The sequence below is a fragment of the Chiloscyllium plagiosum genome, chromosome 32, assembly GCF_004010195.1.
Source record: "Chiloscyllium plagiosum isolate BGI_BamShark_2017 chromosome 32, ASM401019v2, whole genome shotgun sequence".
Classification (NCBI taxonomy): Eukaryota; Metazoa; Chordata; class Chondrichthyes; order Orectolobiformes; family Hemiscylliidae; genus Chiloscyllium; species Chiloscyllium plagiosum.
This window is the reverse complement of record NC_057741.1, coordinates 43523178-43529903: the sequence shown is the minus strand read 5'-3', so window position 1 is coordinate 43529903 and position 6726 is coordinate 43523178.

Here is a 6726-nt window from a genome sequence, read left to right as displayed (position 1 = left end):
CCTGCATATTGAAGTCTCCCATGATCACTGTGACCTTGCCTTTCTGACATGCCTTCTCTATTTCCCGGTACATGTTGCGTCCCTGGTCCTGATCACTGTTAGGAGGTCTGTACATAACTCCCACTATGGTTTTTTTTTGCCTTTGTGGTTCCTCAATTCCACCCACACAGACTCCACATCATCCGACGCTGTCATTCAGTGCCATAGATTTAATTTTGGTCTTAACTAACAAGGCAACCCCGCCCCCTCTGCCCACCTCCCTGTCTTTTCGATAAGTTGAAAACCCTTGGATGTTTAACTGCCAGTCCTGACCCCCCTGTAACCACGTCTCTGTGATGCCTACCACACCATAATCATTCACGATGATCTTTAACATGTGTTTCGTTTACATGAATTCACTGTAATGCAACTGACGAATTGGGGACATTGTTTCTAAAGCACAAACTTTTAAAACGTGCGTTGGCTGTAACACTATTACATTGCCAATACTTTATCGAAAAATCATGATTAAGAAACACCGCTTAATGTGGGGTTGCACAAGAACACAACCATCAAGTTATATCGTCTGTGACCCATGATATATTTCTGAAAATGGGTACAGGGTATGAGCAGGTAGGGAGAGAGTTAAGTTTTGAGTTTTGTAAAACAAGAGGTTCAGCCTAGCATGACTCAGATCAGATAAGAACGTAGTTAACAATGGGGTGCTGAGGCAAGGGTAATGGATTAACAAGGTGGAAAAGCATTCATTATATTCATTTAACAATATTTGAAGCATTCAGTATGTAAGGTAAATTTAACAAGGTGAAAATTATCATTTTGCGAAGCCAGTTAACAAGGTTAAGAACATTCATTGTATAACAGCAGATGGCTTAATCTCTACTATTGACACTAACTGATTGCAAGTCACCCAATTAATATGTATGTTGCCTTATCTGGATGCTCCACCCTGTGAAATGACTATATAATTCACTAAGAATCTGCTGTCCAAGAGAAGACTGAGAATTTGTGTCTCTGTTCACATGGGTGATCGTTCTCTCTCCCCCCAGGGCCTGGAAGGTGAAGGAGGTAAAGCCATACTGTGTCTCTGAGCGTTTTGCTTCGACTGATGGGGGGAAACGTAACAACACTTCCACCTTTAATGCAAGCTTTCTCACTTCTTAACATTCAATTATTCCACATCTTGCATATTTTATATCTGTAAAATTTACTTATACACACATTCAAAAGCTGCTTAAAACTCCTAAGACTGTTGCTAATATTATCACATAAGTAACAAAAACATAAGTTACTGGAAAAGCTCACCATGTCTGGCAACATCTGAGCAGAGAAATCAGAGTTAAAATTTCTGGTGCAGTGACCCTTCCTCAGACCTGCTGAGCTTTTCCAGCAACTTCTGTTTTTGTTTCTGATTTACAAAATCTGCAGTTCTTTCAGTTTTTATTTACTGCTATGTCAGTGTTGCTTGGTCTGACTTTGTGGATTATACTGTTGACAAGTTTGAATTTGGACATCCCGAGAGAAAGTGTTCTTGGGAACAAGAAAGCTTCAGTATCAATTCACTAAACAATGCAAACATGAAAACTAAGATTGCACCAGCATTATTTTCCATTGGGACCAAATCTTTTTTGTCCTCCAGTCCAAGAAACTATCCTCTATAAGTTGCAATTTTAACTGTAGGAACTGACAGAAATCTGAAGAAGGACATTAGCAGCTTTCACATTTTTAACATTTCATAAGAGCTGCACTTTCCTTGGATTGTGTTAGAGAGAGAATTTGTGCTTTAGGGCTTGCTAGTTTGTAATTCTTAACTTTTCCTATTGTACTAACATTTGAGTTAATAATTACATTTCAGTTAAAATTTTACAACTTGATCTCTCCAAATAGGCACAAGTGTTTCAATGCTACAAATTCATTTGAAATATATAGGCAAAGTATTACAGATGTTGGAGATCTGAAATATAAAATAGAAACTGAATTTCTCTAGCACATCCAGTAGCATCTACACAGAGAAGAGGAGTTAACATTTCAAGCCCAATACAACTTTTCTTTTGAACTAAGTAAATTATTTCTCTCTCCGCAGTACTGCCAGACCTGCTGAGTTCCTTCAGCACTTTTTCATTTAAAAAGCGATTCATTCAGCATGGAAAAGTTAAATGATTTCAAAACATCAGTTTTTGGAGTAGAATTTTAACCATTTAAAAAGATGGACCATCTTTATCCTCCTTGGCCCTTACCTATGCCTGGAACTGTAATTTTCTAATTGCTATTGTTGGTATTTGAGTTTATGCTACCTGCAGAGGGGAATGTCAAGCAATCTATTGCAAGCGCAGAGAATGGTGTTCAAAATTCATGGTCTAAAGTACGCAGAAATGCTGAAGTTATAATTGTCCTTATGGGATAATAAATTATATCCCACCACAACACAAAAGTAAACAGAAACTTTTGAGAGGTGTTCCCATTCATTCACAGCTGTTTTTTACACAATAAACTTGTTTTGCATAACAGACTTTCCAGACTAAGATCTAATCTGTCCTGCAGTAACATCAGCTGGGACCATAACTATTCAAACTGAATCAGAAAAAACAACAGTTTTATAATATGTTGAGAAACAACGTAAATAAAGAAAAGGAAACCACTTGAAATATGAGCTGAGGAGGAATCAGCATCACTCCATCAGATGGTTGGCCATTTGAGTATCATAATAAAATTTTACAAGTGCCTTACAAAATTCCAATGGCAGATCACTTAGATAATAGGAAAACATACTAGCATGCAAAAACAATTTTGTTGGTCAGGATTACATAAATATATAGTGAAATTTTGCTGGACATGCCAAATATCAATTAGTAGAGAAATTCCAATCTTCAAGTAAAAATCTGCCTATAATGTGGGCGGCACGGTGGCACAGTGGTTAGCACTGCTGCCTCGCAGCGCCAGAGACCCGGGTTCAATTCCCGACTCAGGCGACTGACTGTGTGGAGTTTGCACGTTCTCCCCGTGTCTGCGTGGGTTTCCTCCGGGTGCTCCGGTTTCCTCCCACAGTCCAAAGATGTGCAGGTTAGGTGAATTGGCCATACTAAATTGCCCCTAGTGTTAGGTAAGGGGTAAATGTAGGGGTATGGGTGGGTTTCGCTTCGGCGGGTCGGTGTGGACTTGTTGGGCCGAAGGGCCTGTTTCCACACTGTAATCTAATCTAATCTAATCTAATCTAATCTAATACCAACCTTTGGAAGAGGAGGGGTGGTTCGTCTATGGAATGAACTTGAGTCATAGAGATGCACAGTAGTCAGTGGAAAATTGAGAAACAAATTTGGAAGGAGATCTCAGTTATCTGTAAGAATAATAGAGTGGTTATGTAAGGGGATTTTAACTTTCCAAACATAGATTGGGACTGCCATAGTGTTAACGGTTTAGATGGAGAGGAATCTGTTAGGTGTACACAAGAAAATTTTCTGATTCAGTATGTGGATGTACCTATTAGAGAAGGTGCAGAACTTGACCTACTCTTGGGAAATAAGGCAGGGCAGGTGACTGAGATGTCAGAGGAGCACTTTGGGGCCAGCGACCATAATTTTATTAGTTTTAAAGTAATGATAGAAAAGGATAGACCAGTTTCGAAAAGTTAAAGTTCTAACTGTGAGGAAGGCCAATTTTGACGGTATTAGACAAGAACTTTTAAAGGTTGACTGGGGGCAGATGTTCGTAGGTAAAGGGATGACTGGAAAATGGGAAGCCTTCAAAAATTAGATGAGTCCAGAGATAGTATGTTCCTGTTAGGGTGAAAAGCAAGGCTGGTAGGTGTAGGGAATTCTGGATGACTAGAGAAATTGAGGCTTTGTTTAAGAAAAAGAAAGCAGCATAGGTCAGGTATAGACAGCAGAGAATGAGTCAATCCTTGGAAGATTATGAAGGCAATAGGAGTATACTTAAGAAGAAATCAGGAGGGCAAAAAAAGAGACATGAGATGGCTTTGGCAAACATGGTTAAGGAGAATCCAAAAGGGATTTAATAAGTAAATCAAGGACAAAAGGGTAACCAGGGAGAAAATAGGTCCCTCAAAGATCAGCAAATCATGCCTATGTGTGGAACCGCAGGAGATGGGGGAGATACAAAACAAGCATTTTGCATCAGTGCTCACTGTGGAGGAGAACATGGAAGATATAGAATGTGGGGAAATAGATGGTGACATTTGAAAAATGTCCACATTACAGAGGTGGTGGTGCTGCATGTCTTAAAAGGTGGATAAATCCCAGGACCTGATCAGGTATACCTTTGAATTCTGTGGAAAGCTGGGGAAGTGATTGCTGGGCCTCTTGCTGAGATATTTGTATTAACGAGTCACAGGTGAGGTGCCGGAAAACTGGAGGTTGGCAAACGTGGTGCCACTGTTTAACAAAGGTGGTAAGGACAACAACTCACCAGAACGAAGGACCCGATACCCAACATGAGCAAGACGAATTAGTGTACAAAATACCATGCAAGGACTGCACAAAACACTATATAGGACAAACAGGAAGACAGAGGCATGTGGGCATGAGGAATGTCAGATTAGCCCTGATTCTATTGAATGGTGGAGCAAGCTCAACGAGTTGAACAGCCTATTTCTGTTTTTATTTCTTATGGTCTTATCGATTCCAACAATTTCCTAACATCACACGTTAATCTAACCGGAAGCGGCAGGGACAGACCACTCTAAACACTGGAGGAAACATCAAAGAAGCGCTTCGCGGGAGGCTCCCAAGCACTGATGATGTTGCCTAGCCAGGGGACGAAACGTTTGCAACAAAAACTTCCAGCTCGGCGAACAGAACCACAACAACGAGCACCCGAGCTACAAATCTTCGCACAAACTTTGAGGATGTACATGTATTTGGAAAGACAAGGACTGATTAGGGATAGTCAGCATGGTTTTATGCGTGGGAAATCACGCCTCAAACTTGATTGAGTTTTTTGAACAAGTTACAAAGAGGATTGATGAGGGCAGAGCAGTAGATGTGATCTATATGGACTTCAGTAAGGCGTTCGACAAGGTTCCCCATGGGAGACTGGTTAGCAAGGTTAGATTTCACGGAATACTGGGAGAACTAGCCATTTGGATACAGAACTGGCTCAAAGGTAGAAGACAGAGGGTGGTGGTGGAGGGTTGTTTTTCAGACTGGTGGCCTGTGACCAGTGGAGTGCTACAAGGATCGGTGCTGGGTCCTCTACGTTTTGTCATTTACATAAATGATTTGGACGTGAGCATAAGAGATATGGTTAGTAAGTTTGCAGATGACACCAAAATTGGAGGTGTAGTGGACAGCGAGGATGTTTACCTTAGATTACAACAGGATCTTGATCAGATGGGCCAATGGGCTGAGAAGTGGCAGATGGAGTTTAATTCAGATAAAATTCAATGGGCGGCACAGTGGTTAGCACTGCTGCCTCACAGCGCCAGAGACCTGGGTTCAATTCCGCCTCAGGTGACTGACTGTGTGGAGTTTGCACGTTCTCCCAGTGTCTGCGTGGGTTTCCTCCGGGTGCTCCGGTTTCCTCCCACAGTCCAAAGATGTGCAGGGTCAGGTGAATTGGCCATACTAAATTGCCTGTAGTGTTAGGTAAGGGGTGAATGTGGGGGTATGGGGTGGGTTTCGCTTCGGCGGGTCGGTGTGGACTTGTTGGGCCGAAGGGCCTGTTTCCACACTGTAATCTAACCTAACCTAACCTAAATGAGAGGTGCTGCATTTTGGGAAAGCAAATCTTAGCAGGACTTATACACTTAATGATAAGGTCCTAGGGAGTGTTGCTGAACAAAGAGACCTTGGAGTGCAAGTTCATCGCTCCTCGAAAGTGGAGTCATAGGTAGATAGGATAGTGAAGAAGGCGTTTGGACGTCATGTTGTGGCTGTACAGGACATTGGTTAGGCCACTGTTGGAATATTGTGTGTAATTCTGGTCTCCTTCCTATCGGAAAGATGTTGCGAAACCTGAAAGGGTTCAGAAAAGATTTACAAGGATGTTGCCAGGGTTGGAGGATTTGAGCTATAGGGAGAGGCTGAGTAGGCTGGGCTGTTTTCCCTGAAATGTTGGAGGCTGAGGGGTGACCTTAGAGGTTTACAAAATTATGACGGGCGTGGATAGGGTAAATCGACAAAGTCTTTTCCCTGGTACGGGGAGTCCAGAACTAGAAGGCATGGGTTTAGGGCGAGAGGAGGAAGACACAAAAGGGACCTAACACAGAGGGTGGTACGTGTATGGAATGAGCTGCCAGAGGAAGTGGTGGATGCTGGTACAATTGCAACATTTAAAAGGAATTTGGGTGGGTATATGAATAGGACGGGCTAGGAAGGATATGGGCTGGGTGCTGGCGGATGGGACTAGATTAGGTTGGGATATCTGGTCGGCATGGACGGGTTGGACCGAAGGGTCTGTTTCCATAATGTACATCTCTATGACTCTTAAGTGCTAGGATTTACACATTAATGAGCCAAAAGCTGCAACCAATCTAAAGGACAAAAGACCAGCAAGTTGTAGTTGAGGTTCTGACTGTAGGTTTGCTCGATCAGACATTTTGTCACCATCCTAAGTAACATCTTCAGTGAGCCTCTGGATGAAGCACTGGTGGTGTAGCTTGCTTTCTATTTACATGTCTGGATTTCTTTGGGTTGGTAACGTCATTTCGTGCTCTTTTTCTCAGGGGGTGGTAAATGGAATCCAAGTCAATATGTTTGTTGGATAGAGTTGGAA